Source organism: Podarcis gaigeae, assembly GCF_964106915.1.
Source record: "Podarcis gaigeae genome assembly, chromosome: 11".
NCBI lineage: Eukaryota > Metazoa > Chordata > Lepidosauria > Squamata > Lacertidae > Podarcis > Podarcis gaigeae.
Genome location: NC_139687.1, coordinates 33,797,221 through 33,819,365, shown reverse-complemented (window position 1 = coordinate 33,819,365; position 22,145 = coordinate 33,797,221). Strand labels below are relative to the sequence as shown.

General features: G+C 40.4%; 1 protein-coding gene and 1 long non-coding RNA gene across 10 annotated transcripts in view; one reads left to right on the top strand and one right to left on the bottom strand.

Moving 5' to 3' along the window:
- The window catches only part of LOC310827398, a 793,036-nt gene that overhangs the window by 181,586 nt on the left and 589,305 nt on the right, over positions 1–22,145 (top strand). The gene's annotated exons all lie outside the window — the stretch shown is intronic.
- SSBP2 (single stranded DNA binding protein 2) overlaps positions 1–22,145 on the bottom strand; it is a 119,344-nt gene that overhangs the window by 89,060 nt on the left and 8,139 nt on the right. The window contains exon 1 of one of the 9 annotated variants that reach the window (XM_083703309.1): positions 322–469. The exons of the other annotated variants lie outside the window; for them this stretch is intronic. The gene's annotated coding sequence lies outside the window, so the exon portion shown is untranslated. Of the gene's footprint in view, positions 1–321; positions 470–22,145 lie in introns of those variants that run through there. 9 annotated transcript variants of the gene reach the window in all.

Sequence of the window (22,145 nt, the reverse complement as noted above, 5' to 3'; positions counted from 1 at the left end):
ACACAGATGTAGAGGGATTGTGTTAGATTGATCTCTAATGGTCATATATGAGTTGACTATGGCAAGGCACATTTAAGCAATAGCTGTACACCACTTTAAAAGCGTTTTCTAGAGATTATGTCCTATTCTGTGAAGCTCCATGCCCTGACCTCATCCTGCCTTTTTATGACCGATTCTGGTAGATATATGAACTATGATATATGGCTGGTCTGCCTTCTCCAAACTATGTCTAGTGAAAAACGTGGAAGGTCACCAAATGTCATTTGGCACCAAACCACCATATCAACACACATAACAACAAAAACAGGGTCCCAATAGAACCTTAATCTGTGCATATAAATGTGGGAAGAATCTTAAGAGTGAACGTTTTAGTTATGAGACACTGAAGTCAAAAACAGTCAGAAATTGAAGGTCCTATCCAGTATGATAGCAAGTAGACCTTGACACTTCAGAAGTCCATTGGGCTTTAGAAGAAGGCATTGTCAAGAGAAAAAACTAAACTGCAATTGGTCTCTGGCAGCATCACAGTTTAAGCTTCTAGAACCTGGCATTAAGTTCCCTGTTCCATAAACAGACATCAACATTACACAACCATGAACATAGCTGACTGAATTCACACCTGAGCTCAGTTACAGAAACGCATGAGAAAGCACTGATGTGCAAACAGTGGCACAGGAAAAACCAATAAATTAGGCAGCTAGAGATATGCCAGCACCTAGAAATAAAAATAAAATCCAAGAACTGTTAAGAGAATCTGCGCTGGCGAGTAACAATGGGGGAGGGAAGAAAACATAAAAGTAAAGAATTAGCCACATGCTTTGCCATAGGTGGCAATGTTGACACAATCAGGTTTGAAGAGTTCCATAATTTCTGGTGAGAAATTTTGGCTTTGCAAACTAATCCTTAGGTTCCCACATAACAAGAAAGAGGAGCAAGCTGAATAGTTTAGAGAAAAACGGAGATTTTGTTCTCTTATTTGAACATTTCCATTCTAGTAAAGAATGGTAAAGAAATGAAGAATTGACGGCTTCCTTGTACAGAAAAAGGCTTCCTATCCAGATTTTTAAGTGATAATTTACTATTTTACTGCTGTGTTTTTATTGTTGTACTAGGGTAGTGTTTCTCAAACCTGGGTCTCCAGCTGTTGTTGGACTACAACTCTTAACTTGCCCAATTAACAGGCTGATAAATCAGGCATGTTAGTTGCCTATTCCCTCCTCCATGCTTTGCAGGTGCGCAAGTGAGAAATGGAACCAGTGGTCAGGGACGATGGGAGTTGTAGTCCAACAAACAGCTGAAGACCCAAGTTTGAGAAACACTGTACTAGGGCCTGAGCCTCTGCTTGCTTCGCTTGCCAACTGCAGCTAGGCAACAACGCTAAGCCACCCCTCCCCTTACTCCCCATGGCCACCCCCTCCTTGCCAAAGCCACTCATCCCTTCTCCCCTGAGGCCTTATCAAGCCTCTACAGTAAGCCTGGGCTGCCTGCCTGCACATCCCTCTCACGCACCAGCCTCTCTCCCCCTCCTCCTTGGCCTCTGACATTGCCAGCAGCTCAACCCACTTTGCGGTCATGCTGTAGTTCACAACACCACCTGTCAGTGGCATACACTGACTTGAGCCAAAGCTGATATTGCTGAGTGGCTCAGAAACTGACTGAACAAATACGTTATGATGTCAGTACAATGTCAGTTCTTTTCTTGAAGATGTTTCAAATTCAAACAGAACAGAGACAGAAAAAACATGATAACTTTTAATTTCTTATAATTTTTATTCCACCTTTTTTGCAGTACTCTAAAAATGGCAGACTAAGGTGGGATCGGGGACAAACTTCATGCCGCGGCCACTCTCAAAAACTCTCCGGGTTGTCATAAGGAAAGTCACCCATTGTTCTGAGAATTGTGGTAAGCTTCACATGGATGTCTAGTCCTTGTACTGTCTAAACTGATTATTAGGGAACACAAAACATTTTCTCCTCTGAAGGCAGATCTCTAAAGCCACAGCTATTCACATTATGAGATGGTAGAGGCTTGAGGAATGTTTTAGCTTCCTCTTTCTATTTTAAGACAGCACAATTTCTTACACTGGGATTAATCCCTGTGTAGGAGAAATCATGCATTGCACAGAATATGAAGCAAAGAATACACTCACACAAAACTGATTTATTCTTTCTAACATACGCATGCTAATACTATGTGACCACCACATATTAGGTCAGCCTATTTAGGATAGCCTAAACAAAACAGATCACAGCACTTTCAGTGAAATGATCAGGGTCTGACCTTGAGGAATTTTGGTGCAAAATAGTTCCACAGTTGTGGGACAGCCACCAAGTCTATGGGTTCTTATGATTAGGACTTGGGTCCAAATAATGGTTTGTGCAGTTCTGAGAACATCAAATTGAAAGAAGGCAGCAACTCCTAGTCTATTGATCCTTGTGGAATAGCATGGTTTGTTCTCTACAACCCACTGCTACCAGAATGTGCTTCATCACATTCTGTATTAAGTAAAGTTTTTGAAAAGAAGTAAAGAACACTACATAAATGCAGTAGTCTAAATTCAAGCCAAAAAGCAAACCACTACTAAATATGCATCTGTCAGAAAAAATACAACCTTCTCACATGCTGAAAATGATGGGAGTATTCCTGGCCCTATTGCATTCTAGATTTAGAGGTACAATGGTGGTAACAGATCCAGGAGCACTCAAAGAATGTAAGACTAAGTGATCTGGGAAGCTAGGCGAAATGTTCAGTAGATATCAACCTCTAATTCACAAAGCTTGCCTGGTATGATTGCCTCAGTCTTATCTGGATATGGTTTCAACTATTTGTATCCACTTCCAACACCAGGTAAGAGATCATATAGCTGGGGTAGGGAAGTAGGGAGAAAATACACTTACAATTCATGCACCAAAGTCAACAACTACTTCACATACCAATAAGCTTGCTTGAAAAGTAAAAACAAATTTAGAAACATGGAGTAACAGATGGCTAAAATACTGCTGTATTTTAGTGACCAGAACAGCATGATGTTCCAGTGAATTAACCAAATAAAAGCAAACCAAGAATCAAGGATACAGGGGAAGTTCTTTGCGTGCAGATAAACAGCTGAAAACAAGTCCAGGTAACAAAAAAAAAGAAAAGAAAAGAAAAACAAGGACATGATCTATTAGTTCTGATATTATAAAAATAGCAAAATAAACAAAACAAAGCCCATTAATTTGGTAAATGTCCAACGGTAGTTAGACATGATCCATAAGCATTATCATATATGAAAGTCATTCCATGATGAGAAATCTTAACACAACCACCTTAGAAATCACAATATATCAAAAGGAAAGGTTTAAAGGAATTGATTTTGTATCTTGAATTAATATTCAGAAATCTGCCAAAGTTTGAAGGAGAATTCAATTAGAAATTGGTTGTGAAATCCCTTTTCCAGGGGACAGGGTGTTTTCCCTAACTTTATCTTAAAACGTAAATGCAAAGGGTCAGGCGGAATCTTCTCTAATTTCCAGCTTCAAGTCTAGAGCTGGGGAGAAGGTTCAGAAAACAAGTCCTTACTCAGAACTGGAGGGCACAGAAGCTCAGTGTACATTCTGGTCAGAGCCCACATGCCTCTGAAGGAGGAGTATTAGCCTGTCTCTGCCTGTAGTTCCAGGCCTGGATTCATTTCACACACACACACACACACACACACACCCCGCCAGAGTCTGACTCCTTTCTTGCAATGACAAGCACAATGATTACACACTGCCACTGTGTATCTGCTACCAATACAGTGGTACCTCAGGTTATGAACTTAATTTGATCTGGAGGTCCGTTCTTAGCTAATGGGGCCTCCCACTGCCACCATGCCGCCGCCACCGCGTGATTACTGTTCTCATCCTGAAGCAAGGTTCTTAACCTGAGGTACTATTTCTGGGTTAGCGGAGTCTGTAACCTGAAGTGTCTGTAACCTGAGGTACCACTGTACTGACAAATACCGGTACTACAAAGCACTATGACATGGCAATCAGATATTGTTGCTCTCAGAAACCAAAAATCATTTGGCAATTTAACGCACACAAAAATATATTTTGAGAATACAGTATCCAGAAAATATTTGGGCTTCAAATTTCAACAGAAGTTTTTAATGAGAAATTTCAGTTTTGGTACTTTTCAACTATCTGTCAGTATGCCTCAGAAACTATACAACCACTCCTTACAAGTTCTGATGGTATGCTCCCAGCTCTAACCATACCACCTACTTGGCTAAAGATTAGCTCTCTTAAAAACCATACCCTTTTATTATGATGCCATATGCACCAAACACTATTTTTAAAGCAATCATTTGATAATTGAGCATGAGGTAAAGGATTTTAAGCAGAAACATGAACTCAACAGCAACAAATAACTGAATAAATTAGCCACTGCATCAAGGTCTGTATCATTCTATACAAGGCTTCCTCAACCTTGGCCCTCCAGATATTTTGAGACTACAATTCCCAGCATCACTGAGCACTGGTCCTGCTAGCTAGGGATCATGGGAGTTGCAGGCCAAAAACATCTGGAGGGCCGAGGTTGAGGAAGCCTGTTTTATACAATCCTGGGGACACAAAGATCTATTTATGTACATGCAGTAGAAGTACAAATACCCGAGAGAGCTTTGTTGGCCAAGCAGACAAGCTGATTCGTATTATTATTCCTCACCTACATAACATTAGTAAGGTACTATACACTTTATATTATATAAACTGATTGGTAGTGGCACACAATAACATAGAAAAAAGGTTCCCTTGAGGAGATTATAATCACTTTCAACAGTTGAGGAGAAGAGGGGGGCAGGGGGGGAGAAAGGATGAGTGAATGCCATTACACCTACTTTGCGGTTGTTTATCTGCAACTAAAACAATACCTGTTTGCTTCTTTGGCAGAAGGAAATGCTGCACCAAAGTGCATATAAATGTGGGAAGAATCCAAAGCATGAACGTTTTAGTTATGAGATGCTGAAGTCAGAAATTGAAGGAATTTAAGTTACTTAAGGCCACTGATTTTCAATGGGTCCACTCTGAGTATTACTAAGATTTTATATGGGCAATATCAAATACCTCTGGCCAAACAAGTCTAGACTGTTTTAAAAAAAAAGTTTTAAAAAAGTTTTCTGCTCGAAACACTTCAATTTCTATTACTTGACTTCTAGAAGCAAAAATAGGAAAGCCACAGAACTCTAGAAATTAAATGTTGCTATAATAGAACCACAGAAACCCATATTTAAATCCCATCTCCAAGGGGAAGGATACTGTCTGTATGCCCAGATGGGGGGCAGACAACGAGCCATAGAACTCCCCAATGGCATCCTGGAGGAATCACCCATATTTGATGTGCATCATATGTTGATCCTTAACCCAGGTTTCACCCTGATGAAGTCATCAGCCAGCAATCGGGATGGTTGGGATACATACCCTAGGCCTACTGACATCTGCACTCAATAAAACTGTGGCCACGCCAATCTCAAAAATGCCACGTTGCTTATTGCTTCCTGTGCCCCCACCCCAGCAACCTCAGACTCACTGTGACTGGGTCCACAAATCAGTCCTCTCAATTATTAAATTGCAAGCTTAACCTATGAAAGCATGCTTCAAAATGCATGCAAACCACCAGCTTTTATGTTCAGTTTGCCAGCTGCTTTATCACCAGACCATGTCTTTAAACTCCACTGCATGTAATATTAGTTGTTACATTCCAGAAGGTAACAAGATACCTTAGTTTTCTCAAAGCAACACCATCAATTAAGTCTTGTGGCATCTGAAAGACTGTCCAATATATTTTGGCATAAATCTACCTCTTGTCTTTTGACTTTACATAGTAAACAACTATTTCCCTTACTTCTCTGTATTCAGGGTATATACCCCACGACCATCACAGTCGTCATGTGCTCAAGCACTTAAAAAAATATGTCCCATTATGGCTGTGTCTGGGTGTCAAATTGAAAAATATATTATAGTACCAGGAATCAGACTTTGCAACTATCTCTGGACTTGCATGCCCCCCTCCCTCGCCTCGTTCCTTTTTTCTGATGCAATCATCAGAGTTGTGAAGCTTTCACTTCCATTTTTTTAAAATTAACCACAGCTTGTCATGTTATTCAAGTCCTACAAACTGTGGCTAATCTTAACTATGGCTTGTTCAAAACAATTCAACTTCAAACCATGGGTCTGAAATCTGCATGGATTACAGCCTGTATGACTGTGTCCTGTGGGAAGCCCTTTATCAATAGACAAGATAATAACCTAGGCAACAATGTAATGAATTTACTTTTGTGATCTTATTTAGCAATCTTTGATGGGATTAAATACCATCAGTATATTAATTTATTTTAAATCCATACAATCCGTATACTTGCCCATATTTCATCTTCTATGCTTGTCCAAAGTTTATTTTCCAGTTCATAAATCTTTGCCACATTTTTGCAGTTAACTTCAACAGATGTTTCTATATATTTCTGATATATACGTCATATATCCCAATTAAATAGTCATGAATTCTGCAACCTTTGGCTTGTAACAGTTTGTGTATTTTCAAAATGAAAATCAATGAGATAATTGATAAGTAAATCAATTAAAAATAAAATTGCTACTAGGTTAGTTTTTATGGTATTATTTTGGAAATTGCAATGGCCCTGGGGCATCTCTCTCGTTTCCAGTTTCCTTACGGTTAGAAAGAAAACTATTAGACAAATAGCATTTTAATGTTTGTTTGTTCTGTAACAGTAAGCCACCAGAACCAAAACCAAAAGGTATTAAAAACACACACATACTTCTAACAATCCCATCAGTCACCACAACTGACTGATGTAGTCTCCAACTGAAAGGTTAACAACGAAAGTTGTATGTGCTTAAAGAAGCTTGTACCAATTCAAATATAGGCAATTTACACCTTTTTAAACACCAAGGATCACATTCATATATCTGATCCATCATATCACTTTAAACAGTCATGTTTTCCCTCAAAGAATACAGGGAACTGTAGCTTGCTAACAACAGTACTGTGAATTCTTGGGAGACCCCCATATCCCCACAAAGACCTACAATTTCCAGAGTGGTTTAATAGTCAATCCCTTTTCACAAGGAACTCTGTGAACTGTAGTTCTTGTGATGCTGTATGATGCTGCTTGTGGGGCTGGTGCTGCTTTCTCCCACCGCCAGCCTCAAAGATCCCTGAAGCCTTCAGAGCGCAGCACAAGTTCCTGCTGCGCTCCGCAGGCTTCAAGTTCCTTTTGCTGAAGCCAAGAGAGTCTTCCCGGCTTCAGCAAAAGGAACCCGAAGCCTTCGGAGCGCAGCGCGAGGTCCTGCTGCACTCCAAAGGCTTCAGGCAGCTATCCCTGAAGCCTGGAGAGCGAGAGGGGTCGGTGCGCACTGACCCCTCTCGCTCTCCAGGCTTCAGCAAAAGCAACGCGTAGCCTCTGGAGCGCGGAGGGAGCGCTCCCTCTGCCCTTCGGAGGCTTCGTGTTGCTATTGCTGAAGCCAAGGAACCTGCATTCGCTCCATAGGACGCACACACATTTCCCCTTAATTTTTGGAGGGGAAAAAGTGTGTCCTATAGAGTCAAAAATACGGTAAACGGTGTTTCTGTGTGCTGCTCTGGTTTGCCAGAAGCGGCTTAGTCATGCTGGCCACATGACCTGGAAGCTGTACGCCAGCTCCCTCAGCCGGTAAAGCGAGATGAGCACCGCAACCCCAGAGTCGTCCGCAACTGGACCTAATAGTCAGGGGTCCCTTTACCCTTTAGATATTCACTGTCATACATGGCTGTTTTTCCAGTGGCCTACTGATATGTCTTTGGTTATGTTATATAGCAAGGTTAGATTTCATTGCTGCTCCAGTTATTTCTCTCCCTAAGGCTTCCAAGAATACAAATAAAACCACAAGGGCTGATCTTGTCAGATCTCATAAGCAAAACGAAAAAAAGGTTGGCCTGGTCAGTACCTGGGTAGAAGTCTTCTGAATTTTATTTAGAACAATGGAAGTTATTCAGTGTACACAGACTGGATTATTTCACATCCAGCAGAATGGCTCCCCTTCCACTTAACTTCTGGATTTAGTTATTGGGGTGGGCACTCTACATATATAATGAAAAAATAATTCACCCCAAACTGAACTGCTTTTCCTGGTTAGATATCTTTCAAAATCAATTTCTCATGAGCTTTATAAGATAATTAACTTGGTGCAGTCCTCTATACCTTTTTGAACTCCCATCTTTCCTGACCAATGCTTGCAGAACAAGATGGGAGCTAGATTCCAACACTGTCTGAAGAGCCATAAGTTCCCCATCCCTAGTATATATAAAGCCTGTCATTGTAGTCTAGATAATTATTAGCTATTCCACTTTGGGTCTACATGAAACTCAGAAACTGACAAAACCTCAAGCTGAATTTGCACCATACTACCACATCAGTTCCTACCTCTTTCAGGAATGCACTCATATGAACAAAGACAACTTGCATAATGGAATATCATGGACATGGTTTGCAACAACTGTTGTGAACAGGACAGTATGTTTCCAAGAGGCTGAAAGGGGTCATACATCTTTCACTTACTACGATATAACCATAGGCTTTGGTGACATTTGCTCTACCACATCCCTCAAAGCAATTGGTTCAGCAATCATTTTCCACAGCAACAAGAAAACATTGGCATTCAGTAATGAAAAAATGGCATATCCTGCTAAAAGGCAGACCTCCTGGGCAAGATGCTTCATTTTCTTGGAGAAAGTGGCAACATCACTTTTATTGTGTAAAAATAATTGTGTAGAAAGGTGCTTACTCATAATCAATACTCCCCCAATAGTCAGCCATCATGTATACAAATAGATGAATTTGGATTTGCCACCGTACAAAGTTCTCATTCACTACATCAACACAGATCTACAGGCTGGCTCTGGGAGCTAGGCTAAGGAGCAGAAATGGAAAATTGGAACTGGCACCACATCAGACACTCAAGCCATTTTCTGTACATAATGCAAGAGATCTGAGCAAAAACCTTATATCCTTATAAAAGGTCAAGAACTGCAGTAATTCAATAATTTCTCCTTAACACTACCCTTTCTGGTAGCAGACAAGAGTATGAGACAATCCAGAAACCAGTACATGGAAGTATTCCCCTTTCTATCCTATTAAATGGTATATTAGACTGGATGCCATACTCCCAGATTAAGTTCAATGGGTCTACCTAAGATGGTAAGAAAATGCACACAAGTGAACTATGTGGACACATTTTCTTCACTGGCTCTTGCTCACATGCTAGAACAGAAGTAAGAGTGGGCAGTTTGCTAGCTCTCTTTTACTAGCAGCACTGGGAGTATGTAGTGCACTTGAGGTACATTAGATTTGGATGCAGCAAATCTAGACTTAGATTTATTCCAAGTTACACTGCTCGCAAGTTGGCCTTGGACATATCAGCTTCTCTCAGACTAACTGGCATAGAGGGTTGCTGAGAGTGTCCAAAGCACTGCTCTAAGATCATTAGAGGAAGGGCAGGATACATATATGATAGAAATCTACTGCTGCTTAGAAAGTTCAAGAACACAAGCTCATCTTGTTCCTGTAGACTTGGGAATTACACCAATCGAAGTCTCTCTGCAGCTCTCTCAATGCAAGGCTTATACTGATGCTAAATGACCTCCCTCTTAAATGAGATATTCTAAGCAGCTGCTATTCATTTCAGCCACTTGTAAATAGATTTCATCAGTAGAGTGGGAAAAGTTGAGTTTTTAGCAAATCAGGTTAGAAAGCCTGTAATTACTTAATGCTCACATTTTGTCATAACCAACGAAATGTTAAGACCCTTACCTAAAATGTACATATGTTGCAAATATCTCAAAAGACCATTTAAGAGATTTAAAACCACTAAAGTCATGAACGGACATAAATGTGACTTGTGAACTTGAGAAAAATAATGATCTTTAATGAATGCGAAGCATGGCAAAGGCCAGTTATCAGTACAATATAAAAGAAAAGTAAGTTTGTTTTTCATTTATTGAACTTTTAGACTGTCCTTCACGCATTTCAGATCCCAGGATGGTATGCAAATGATATTTAAAAAACAAAACAATGGATGCCCCCAATGAACAGAAACACAATTAAAAAACAAAGACCACTACCAGAGAAGTCAAGCTTTTATAAAATAATAATAATACAAGTTTGCAGCGGTCAGTAATTACACTAAAGACTATGAACAAACAGATACTTCCAAATACCAGGTGAACAAGTAAGTTTTTACCTGGTGCTGCAAGCAATTTGGAATCAATTTGCTTATTACGCTACACTTTATGAACATAGCATTGAACTTCTTAACAACATATCACCAGCACAATTTTGTGCACGTATACTTGGAAGGAAGATTCATAAGAACTCCATGGGAGTTGAAGCCTGCCCTATGCACCTTTTTAGTAACCAGTATCCATAGTAACTGTAGTGAAAACTGGTTATCCTAAAACCATATTTACTGTATTTATATCATACTCCTTCTCCGTATACACTTTTTCTAAAATACTAGCATAACTCAGATTTCTCTTTATCAGTGTCTGAAAGATTCATAATGCCTGATACTCATTCATTTGAACTTTGTGGACTTCATTAAATTGAAGGTTTTCATAAAGTGGAATATTCTGTTCAGTTGCTTACTACCAACATGTACAAAATTTAAGATTTTATATATGCACTTTCAACCATTCATCAGATTATTTTCCATGATTCAACTCCTGCACCAAATGCCTGAATATCTTCTGTAACATTTGAACATAATTTCCATCCATGGACCAGTAAAGACTATCATCTCTGCTTACTAAGCCCATTCAAACATGCTGTGTTTTAAAGCAAATTTCACTAACTAACAAGTTTCGCATTCCCTCTGAACTAGGAAACCATGCTTACCAGCTTTGGAGCAAACAAGGAAGTTAAACCAACTTCAAATTATAATTTAATATCTTGTTTGGCTCTAAAATTAGTAACCAGTTAACCAATTTGGATGAAATAGCAACCTATGGTTAATTAGAGACTTCTAGGTTAAATCATAGTTCATGACAATCATGCGGAGTGCGCAGGCAAAAGACCTGTGCATATTACTGATTTCAATGAGTATACTTTGAGTATGGCTAACAATGGATACAGCCTTTAATATCTTGGATACAAGTTATTTGCTGCAGCACGAATTAGCTGTGCAATAATATTATTTGAACATGTTGCTTCAGAAATAAGTTAACTGAGAAAACACATCAGCATACTGTCCAACATTCCTCAGATGAAAATAGGGACATTTCTCACTCTCCAACTGACCCTCCCATTTTTGGCACCTCCCCCAGGTCATTTCCTATGAGAAGGGCGAATGCCGCCACCACTACACCAATGGGGCACACACTCTCTCCACCATCCTGAGAAAACCCCTTAATCCCAATTTTATTTTATTTTATTCTTTGGTAGATTTACAAGAAAAACACACACCAATAAATAAATTTTTAAAAGGGGCAAGATTAGAAGCAGATACACAAAGCATTAAAAATATAAAAAATCAAGACTCACACTCTGCTCCCGCTTTCTTCCTGCCCCTGCCAGGCCTGCCCTCTGCCTACCGCTCAGAGTCAGTGCATCACGTGAGGCTGGGCCTTCGCAGCAACAGCCTCTCCTCTTTCGCTCTTTGGAAGCTGCTACAAGCCGCCCAAGGGAGGAGGCCAGCAGCGGCATCGGGGATGCAGTGGCGTAGCATGGGTTGTCAGCACCCGGGGCAAGGCAAGTAATTTGCGCCCCCTAACCCGTGGATTGGCGTCCCCTAACCCGTGGATTTGCTCCCCCTAACCCTAACCCCCAGATGTTGCGCCCGGTGCGGCCGGCCCCCCCTGCACCCCCCACACTATGCCACTGCGGGGATGCTCCTTTGCAGCCACAGCTGCTGCCATAGTCATCGCTTGGGACAAGCGCCAGCTCATTCTCCTCCCCAAGCTTGGTGGCAGTGCTGGCTGGGGGGTGGGGGGGTGGGGGGGATAGGGACATTCCAGGATCAATTCAGAAGCCAGAATGGCTTTCATAATTCCCAGAGTCTCTCTAGAAAATTGGGACATTGAGAGGTATGCATGAGATTTCCTTGAAGGTTTCCAATCTATCCTCTGAAAAAACAAGGGGGGTATCAACAGGAAAGAAAACTAGTTTAGCAAAAATTTTAAAACTCCTTCCCCTGAACCTTTACATCTCTGCAACTAAGTCAAGCAGTTGCAGATTATGAGCCTCTTAGGGGGAATGTTTTGCAAGGCTTGAAAAATAGGATATACTATTACAACCAATACAACTGACTGGAGATACACACTGGCTTTTATTCTGTCTTTTAATCAATTTAGTAATACATTTTAAGATGTCACTTCCCAATTATGCCGTTTTTCCAACTTACTAAAATTGCCTGCCTCTTACCATTTTTACTGTGTTGTCACTTTCTTTCAAAAACTGTATAAAATTAAAACTGAAATCAAAACATCCTTTAAAAAACACGATCTTAACAAATGCATTTAAAGTTATGAGTGATGCTGAAAGTATTTCATACTTTATTTCAAATTCAAAAGTAACATTACTTTGGGAACACTTTTGCATTCCTAGCACAATTCTCCTCCTACTGTCCTACTTCTCTAATCTCCGTTATGATGTTACTGTTACTTCAGCTCTTCCAGATATTGCACTCTAGCTCTTTAAAGTTACTTCTATGGCATGTCTGTATAATGCATTTGTTTTTCATTTGTGCAGTGTGCATGTATCTTCCCCTCAAGCTTGCATTTCTGTTGCAGGGACAGCATAAGAAAGCACAATGGGTTGGAGCCAGAGAATTATAGCCACTAGCATTGTTCCGCAAATGCTTATGTGAGTGCTAGCAGATGAGCTTCTTCATTGCCACAAAATATAGATACTATGGTTTCCCTTCAGATATATAGAGCTTTCACCTTTTAATATACAGATTCTATCCCTGTTTCCACACAGGTAGGAAAACATCTTTTGATTAGTTTCATTGTTTTCTACAAAACTATAGCACAAGGTCAAACAAATGAGTGGAAGCCACCTCATGTATACATTAGGGCCCCTTTGTATCACATGCTGAATAAAAAAGGCAATACTTTTCCAGTTGTGACTGCCAAATCTCAGTATTCTGTTGAGTTTATCTTTCAGTTTGTCCACAGAACAATAAATTAGGTTAAGGACTGTTTGCATAAATTTAACATCAACCAGCAGTAGGACTGACCCCCAGCAGCAATTTTATATCTCGTAGTAGCTTTTTCCTCTGTTTCTTTTTATTGTTTGGAGACCTGCCCCAAACTGGAATACACTGACCAGAAACTTGCAGGATTATCACTGAAACTCTGAATTGTGATTTGAGAAGACAGATCAATTGTGCAGAAAGTCCCATCCTTTGTTTCTTTTCATATCCCACTGGATTATTTTAAAAATCCAGACAGTATATCTAAGATTTGGTTTACAAATGGCCACATTTATATTGCTTAATAGTTTTATTAATATCATTATTAAGAGAAGCAATTTTTAGGCCTGAGAATTCTTCTAACGTGCCACTGCTATTTCTGGTGGAAGTCACTGGAGAATCAAATCAATACATGTCACTGAGCAGCAATTCAGCAAATCTGGAGCACTCATAGAAGATACAGGAAAGTTAAGACACTCAAAAAATCCTTATTTCACACTTTTTTTGTTTCAAAGCATATACAATATGCAAGATGTCAGTTTGTTTAAATAAGCAATGACAAAAGCAGACAATTGAAACTAGGTTCTTCTGGATATCTATAATTAAATTCAGAGTCTCTCATACCTAGGTAAGGCGCATTTGCACAGGCAATTTACCCCTGGTTCACTGCCGAATGCATTCTTCCAGCTGTACACTTCACACTTGAGCAGAAGTAGTTACCCCTTAGCTCACTGTTATTCCCCCTTGTAGACTTGGAAAGGAAAGAGTGGCCAGGATCCAAGGAGCTGTTTAGGCGCACCAGCATCCAAAGTGGCCCCGAAGCTCATAGGCCTTTCCCCACTATTATATTACACATTACTTTGGACTCTTCCTTCAGTTCCAAAAGCAGTTTGACATGTGAAATGTGAGGGGGGTATTTAGGGAGACCACACTAAGATATCATCCTTGGGTTTGTTGGGTTTATTGTCACAGTTCTTTGTATCCTGTCCATGATGAGCAGTTTGAGAGTAGTGCATTGTTAATTTTGTCCAAATACTTAAGTGGTGTGCACTTCTGAAAGGCAGATTCCCTTATCCTTCCATACTAATTGTGGTCATCTATGGAACACCATCATTCCCCCCCCCCCCGTCAGCCTGAGCACAAAAGCACAGGGCCTTCAGCCGTTAAACAATCTATGGCCTTTTAAATGCATGAGGAAATTCCAGAGGAAACAGAACTAGTAACAGAAAAATGGAGGGCTTACCTACGTATTCTTTAGACTGCGTTTGTAGTATCATGTAATACAAAGTTTTTATTTCTTCTACCTATATTATACAGAACTGAACTTCAATATTGCAAAGACTTGCATAGCTACATAAAATTAATCCTGGGCAATCTCAATGAAATGTTTTAATTGGGCCTATGCAGATTTTTTCAGTGTATTTTGTCTCTCATGTATTTGTTTACCTTTTGGGGTGGGGGTGGGGGAGTCTGACTGAATGATATGTGACTGAATGATATGTTGCAGACACTATTAATGATAAACAGGTAGGATTATTTGCTGAGGGTGTGGGATGGGTAATTTTAAAGCAATGTAAGTGGTTAGGTTAGGATCTTGTTTGTTTCTGATACAGAGAAATAACATCAGACACAAACTTTAAATTAAAAAAAGCATCAAATGGAAATATTATGCAAATACTATCCTGGATGATTACGCTGTCAACAGTAGGGATGTCATACGTCTGGATTTTTCCAGACATTAAAGAGGTTTCAAAGGTGGAATTGACCTCCATGGGGAATTTCTGAAAGGCAGTGCTTTGTCCTGGATCTTAGGCTAGTCAATCCAAAAATCACAATTTTTTGGTGTCTTAAAAAAGTGTCCTGGTTTTTACTTTTTTAAATACAGCAAACCTAGCAGTCGCGAGTCATGTTAGCCAAATGCTACCTCAATGTTGGAGGCAATATTCCTCTGAATACCAGTTGCTGGGAATCACATGTGGGGAAAATGCAATTCTGCCCATGTCCTGCTTTTGGGCTTCACAAAGGCATCTGTTGGCCACCCTGAGAACAGGATGCTGGACCATATAGGCCTTTGTTTGAACTGATCCAGCAGGGTTATGGTATTCTTATCACTCCATATATACCAGAATTTAAAATTACAGTAGAGTCTATTATCCACTGTAACTAAGACTAAATAAGTACAGCTGAATAAACCCATTCTTTCCCTCTTGACCCTGCTTCTACTTCCCAGCCTCGACTCTCTCCCCACTGTCCTCTTGTGTTCTGTGAGATGCCATGCACAGTAATGGCTCTCTTTATATTAGAATGGTTGGGTACTCATGGAAATAGGATACGAGCTTTTGGTGGAAAGCTTCCACCAAACTAAGGATTCCATGTTAACTGTATGTGCAAATTGTTATCCGATCATTATTCTACCAAAACTATGTTACACTTTTTAACTTCTTCATCCACTTTTAAGTACTTGCAGCTATCAACATGAAAAATGGGAATTCAGAAGGTCAAACACAGGATTTATATATAAGTTCCTGGTAATATGGTAGACACTGTGGTTTAAAACATTGACTCCTTGCTAGAAAATTAATGGGGACTTTAGTAAGCGGCAGCGATTCTCCCCCAAAGGGACAGGGATAGTGAACACATTAAAAGTGAATATAAACCCTAGAGTATTATATAGTCAGAACTCTTTTCCTATTCCAATTAATTTATTCTACTTCACTGAAATTAATTCCTCATTTAAATCAGTTCTTCGGGGTTGGGAAATGGGGGAAAAGCTTTGTGGAAGAGCCAGGGTCAGAGTGGCAAGGGGGAGCATTTACTGGAAGCTCAAGCTTCAACACACAATCCTCTGGGGGTGCCTAACAGAGTGCACATCCCATCAGAAGGCCTAAACTAATGTTTCTGAACACATTCTGCCTGGATAAGTGACTGAAGACATGACTTCTGAATCTTCCATATTAGGTGCATTTATATTTAATACTCTGAAGCCACTGAAAACCTAGTTAGTATAATATACTTTAAACTAGATATATCAAGAGCTATGGTTCTTGAGACAACCATGAGACAAAATCCCCTACTGAGACACAATTAGCAAAGGGAGACAAGTTCATTCTTTACCCTTACCTCCTTGCATCTTAACTGGGTCAAAATACCATTGTAGCCCCTCCAATTAGTGTAAAAGAAGAGGACTATGTGCTCCCCACAATCTACATGCAAACCAATACAATGCTGTTTCCCACAAGAATTTCTTATGGTCCTCCTATCCCTTCCACCTGCCATTAAAACACACCACAGGTGCCCTAAAGTCATGTTTTTCCTTTGATGTGCACTTAACATTACAATTCAAACTGTCTGTTCTCCAAAAAACCCAATTCTGATCACACTTGCTTCCATCCATTAGATTGGACAGCACTCTACTGTTGCCTGTGGCGAAGTGAATACATTCCTAATTCCCAAAGCAAGTCTTTGGCAAGAGTTAACTGTGTGAGATAGCAGATTCAAACAGGGACTAACCAACAAAGAGGTGCTACAAACATCCATCCCTTTTTAATTCTGCCAATAAACCTCAAGAGTGAATTTGGGATTCCCTACACACTGACCATTATATGAAATCCAAGGGAACTGCTTCCAAGGCGATTGCAATATACCGTATTTTTCCTTCTATAACACGCAGATTTTTTCTTCTAAAAAGGAAGGGGAAATGTCTGTGCGTGTTATAGAGCGAATGTGTGGTCCCTGGAGCCGAAAAATCATGCAAAAATCAAATCGCGGCGCTGCACGCTGCATGGAGAAGCGAAACCTGAAAAGAGGAAGCGGCTGCTTTCCTGCATTCTGCCTCAGGGTCTTACTGCCCACCCTCCTCTGTTTCGTTGCTGTGTTTGCTGAAACGGAACAAAGAGCAGGGAAAGCCCCTCCCCTCCAGGCAAGCTCCGGTGCTGCTGGGGGAGAGGGAGAGAGAGGGGGGAAGGGAGAGAGGGGGGGAGGGGGAGGGAGAGAGAGAGGGGGAGAGAGAGAGAGAGAGAGAGAGAGAGAGAGAGAGAGAGATGGCTGGCTTGGGTGGGGGGAAACTTTTGCCTTTCTTTCCTCCCTCCCGTTAAATCCCTCTCCTGCATTCTTAGCCAGCTGCTTCTCTGCACACCCCTCTAATGTCCCTTCTTTGTTTTTCCTTCGCTCCCCACTTAAAATGTGGTTACAAAGCATGGATCCTCAGGATCTTTGCATTGGGTCACCCCAAATTCACCATCAGATCACATAGCATGTCCATGGCTACAGCCTGCCCCCCCAAACTCACGCACCCACTGTTGCCTGGGGCTGCAATGGTGCAAAAACGTGGTTACAAACCATGGATGCACAGGGATTCTCAGGATTTTTGCATTGGGTCAGCCCAAATTCACCATCAGATCACATGTCTGTGGCCACAGCATGAAGCACAAAAATGATACATCCACTGTTTCATTCAGAATGTTTTTTCCCTTGTTTTCCTCCTCTAAAAACGATGTGCGTGTTATGGTCAGGTGCGTGTTATAGAGCGAAAAATACGGTAATCCCATTATTCTGTTTCTTTTTAAAGATTCTGAAGCAGTTTTTGGGAAACTAACCATAGGAATTACTACAAACTAACCATAGGAATTACTACTATATTTGCATTAGACAAATATAGGAAATGATAGAAGAGGGGAAAAGCTAACATAATTATAAAATGGATATCCAATTTATTACCAATGTTTTTCTCAAATTCTTTTTGTCGTTGTTGTTTCAATGTGGAAATGAGGGCCAACTACACATGACGCTAAATGCATCATTGGCAATCACATCAGCTTTGTTTTAAGAGCAAGAGTGAGAGACCCTGAGGAGGCATATAGGGAGGACAGATATAACCTTTTTCTTCCCCGGCATGATCCCAATAAATACCCTTGCAACTCTCATACACTGGAATTAAGGATAGGAGTAAAGCTCCCATTAGCACCAAAGGGAGTCTTTTCCTATTCCTAATTGTGGAGCTCAGGGGGAATTTTTCTTCAGGAACTTGGCTGGCGAGAGAAAGGATAAGTCTCTCCTCCCAGCATGCTGCATTCCTAATGTGAGGGTCTCCATCCTTACAATGACCATTAGGATCTACACAGCATGCACAACAACAAGCAATAACATTCCTATTTAATAATAGGGACACTAGCATTACTTTTCCCAGAATGAAGTGGTGTGTACAAATTTCCCACTGTGTTAACACGCAGAACCATTCATGAGCATGTCCAATCTAAATGGAAAAACAATTCATAGTGAACTAAAAGAATGCTGCAGCAACAGCAAATGATGCATGCACTGTTTCCTAAATCAAATTACATAAATTCTCCATATAAAAAAAATCACAAAGAGGAACATGGACAGAGCCAACACATAGAATTACAAATCTATCCAGTTGTCCTAAACCTGAGCTTACAAAATAAAAAGACATTCAAGTAAACTTATTTACAATTAAGTTTCTGCCTTTAAAAATGGTATAGAGGCACTCTCACTGGCACACAAAACTATAAAAACTTGGAGCATGACTTGGAGCGCAAATACTACTGCTCTGGTGAAGAAGGCCCAGCAGAGAATTTATTTCCTCAGACTTTTAAAGAAGAACAATCTGAGTGAGAGACTGCTGGTGTCCTTCTACCGAGGCTCCATAGAGAGCATTCTCACATACTGTATTTGTGCCTGGTTCTCCAGCTGTACAGCTAGGAAGAGGAAGGTGCTCCAGAAGGTCATAACCACAGCCCAAAGGATTATTGGTCATCCCCTCCCATCTTTGGAAGAACTGTACGGTTCCCGCTGTCTTAGGAAAGCAAACAATATCCTGCAGGATGCATCTCACCCGGGACACAGTCTGTTTGTACTACTGCCTTCTGGCAGGAGATACAGAAACATCAAGTCAAGGACAAATAGACTGAAAAATAGTTTCTATCCAAGAGCTGTGGCCTTCTTAAATGCAGTAACTCGATAGTGTGACCTGGGAGTTTGATGGGTGTGGGTGTGGGTGTGGCTGGAATGTGGTTTGTTTGGTTGTTGTTGTTGTGTTGCTTTTGTTGTTTTTAAGGGATGGCATCCAATTTCGTTGCACTTGTGCAATGTTGCACTTGTGTAATGACAATAAAGAATCTATCTATCTATCTATCTATCTATCTATCTATCTATCTAAAAAGATGACAAATCTCTGGGAAGATTTTTATACAGTTAAGTTTGTCCAGAATTCCATGCTGTTATTTTCAAGAATTAACCGATGCTTTGGGCATGTTTGGGACCCAGTGTACAGTTCTAGTCAATTACTTTCAAGACGCATATTGTAGAGCTCAACAAAAAAGGATGTATAAAGGGGAATGGAGCACCTTACCTGTGAAGCAAAGCTTTTTACAAAAAGGCTTTTTATTAAGGAAAAACACTTTCCGTTTACTGAACATCAGGGCAGGGGAACCTGTGGCCCTCAAGCCATTTGAATCCCACAAACCCCAGACAGATGGTCAATGATCAATCATTTATGGCAGCTGGAGCTGAATAACATTTGGAGGGCCACAGGTTCTTCTGTACACCAACAATGTTGCTGCCTGTCCATTTGAAGAGGCTTGTAGTTCTTTGACTGCTCTCTCACCTTTGTGTCCCCAAATTCAGTCTGGATCCAAGGTGTGTCACTTCTCCCCTTGCAGCACTGCAAAAATACAGCCCTTGCTCTCTCCCTTCAGCAAAATATCTGGTTTATGTCTTGGCCGCCACTCAGCTATACTACTACAATCTTCTCCTCTTTGGTCTTAAAGTCTCATACCTTCGTCCCTTATCTAGCACTCTGATGCCAAAATCATATGTTGTATGAATAATATCAAAAAATAAGGGATGGAATATGATAGAGGTTTATGAAATGATAGAGATTTATAAAATGTTGTGTGGTGTAATTCTACTGGAACTCAGGGCTGCCCAATGATAGATGGACAGCAGATTCAGAAGTACTTCCTCACACAGCATGTGATTTAAAGAAACCAGTGCCACATATTGTGTGGATTGACACTGGCTTAGATGGCTTTAAAAAGATGGGTAAATTCAGGTAGTATAGGTCTATCAAGAGTTACTAATTATGACTATATGGACTCTGCAGGTTCAGAGGGAGTTTGCCACTGAATACCAGTCATTGGGGGGAAGGGCAGATGATTACTGCTTTCATGTTCCACACCTGAGCTTCTGGTTGGCAAGTGAGTGAAGAAAGGGGGTAGACTAGGCAGAGCTTTAGACTGATACAACAGGGATGATCTTTATGTTCGGGAAACAGCATGCAGGACAGCAGCATGCTGCTTTAAGTATGAATCCACTGTAATAAATTGAAGGTCAATTCAACAGGCTAGAAGAGAACGTGTTCCGCATTTGTCACAATGCTGAGCTTCTTCCCCATGGGGCACTACTTGGTCAGTCTCTGCAGATGGTTGCTTAAAGCCTTCCTTTCTAACCTTTGAACCAAGGATCACTATACACAGAAGCTTATTAAGAAGCAAAATCCCTTAGAAGCTGCTTCTTTAAGCCTGGAGGGTCTCACACAACCTAGACAGCATCGCTCTGTTCATGCTCTGAGACAGGTAGCTATAAGGAATAGAAAAAGAGGGGGGAGGGGTAACAACATGTGGGTGGGTAGGTGCATGATAATGGAAGTTTAACTGGGGAACAACTCTCCCATCATCTCAAATTGTTCCTTTCCTATTTCCATTTCCCCAGTTTCAAAATCCTGTAAGAATGGATTTTTTTCTGTCTTGACTGAGGCTTCTCTGTATAGTATGTTTAACCCTGAGTATCAAGACTAAATAACATTATGCATGATGACATCAACTGACCTTAATCAGTGTAGTGTCAATAATGTCCACATTTCCCAATGGAACCTAAAAACTGAGCTGGTTGAAATATAGCAAACTTGTAACTAAACTGTATTGGCCTGAACCAAAACTGGAACAACTTCAGTAAGAACTAAACTGGAAAAGAATCAAAAACACCAACAATTTGCTCCCTGTTGTCATAATAAAATATGCACATACAGAAAGAAACAATGTTGAAGTAGTGAGATTTGAATAGCATTAGGGTGCTCTTTCCCACTAGCATGGAAAATAGAAACGTTATGAAGGGAAGAATGGAGACAAAAAAGCAAACAACTTAAGGCGTTTGCACATAAACTGGTTTGACTCATGGATCACAGCTCAAATCTGAGGAACAAGCATGCTAGCAGGAACAAATCTACAACCTGTGGTTCATGCTGCAAGACACGCTCATTTTATTATAGTGAGCCAATTCACCGTTTAAGGGGTTTTTTTTTATGCAGAGTTGGTTTTATGGGTAAAGCAGCTGTGAAAATGGGGAGGGGTGCTTCTAAGGGCCGTTGCAAAATAGGGGAGAATGTTTTTCTTTCACAGTTACATAGAAGAGAGGTATTGTTGCCATTTTAAGCAAATAAACCTGCTTGCATTAAGACATGACTAGTAAGAGATATTTTAGAACAAAAATACTTCCAAATTTTCCCCATCAACCACCCCAGGAACAGCTAGTAAAATTTCTAGCTTTTTTACAGAGTAGAATCGGGAATTTCTGTGTGTTACCAGAATCTTTTGCAGCAGAGGAATTTAGACAAGTAATTTTAAATTTCAACTTTTCATTCTGTTATCACAGTATAGGAGAACTGCTTCTTTGTGCAGTCAGCAAGACAATATTTGCACACAATACTGAAGAGTAGCATCGAGCTGCTCATGCCCACATTGTAAATGTGGGACTTTGGGTACAACAAAATTTAAATTGAATGTACATTCCAGCCAGTGTAGACTTTACAACAGTATTAGAAACTCAGATATATAATTTAATCACCAAATAGCACCTTAAACCTAGGTTACAGATACCACAATGGAATGTCTAGGTGCCACTTTTTTTGCAATGGTGTCGCTGCT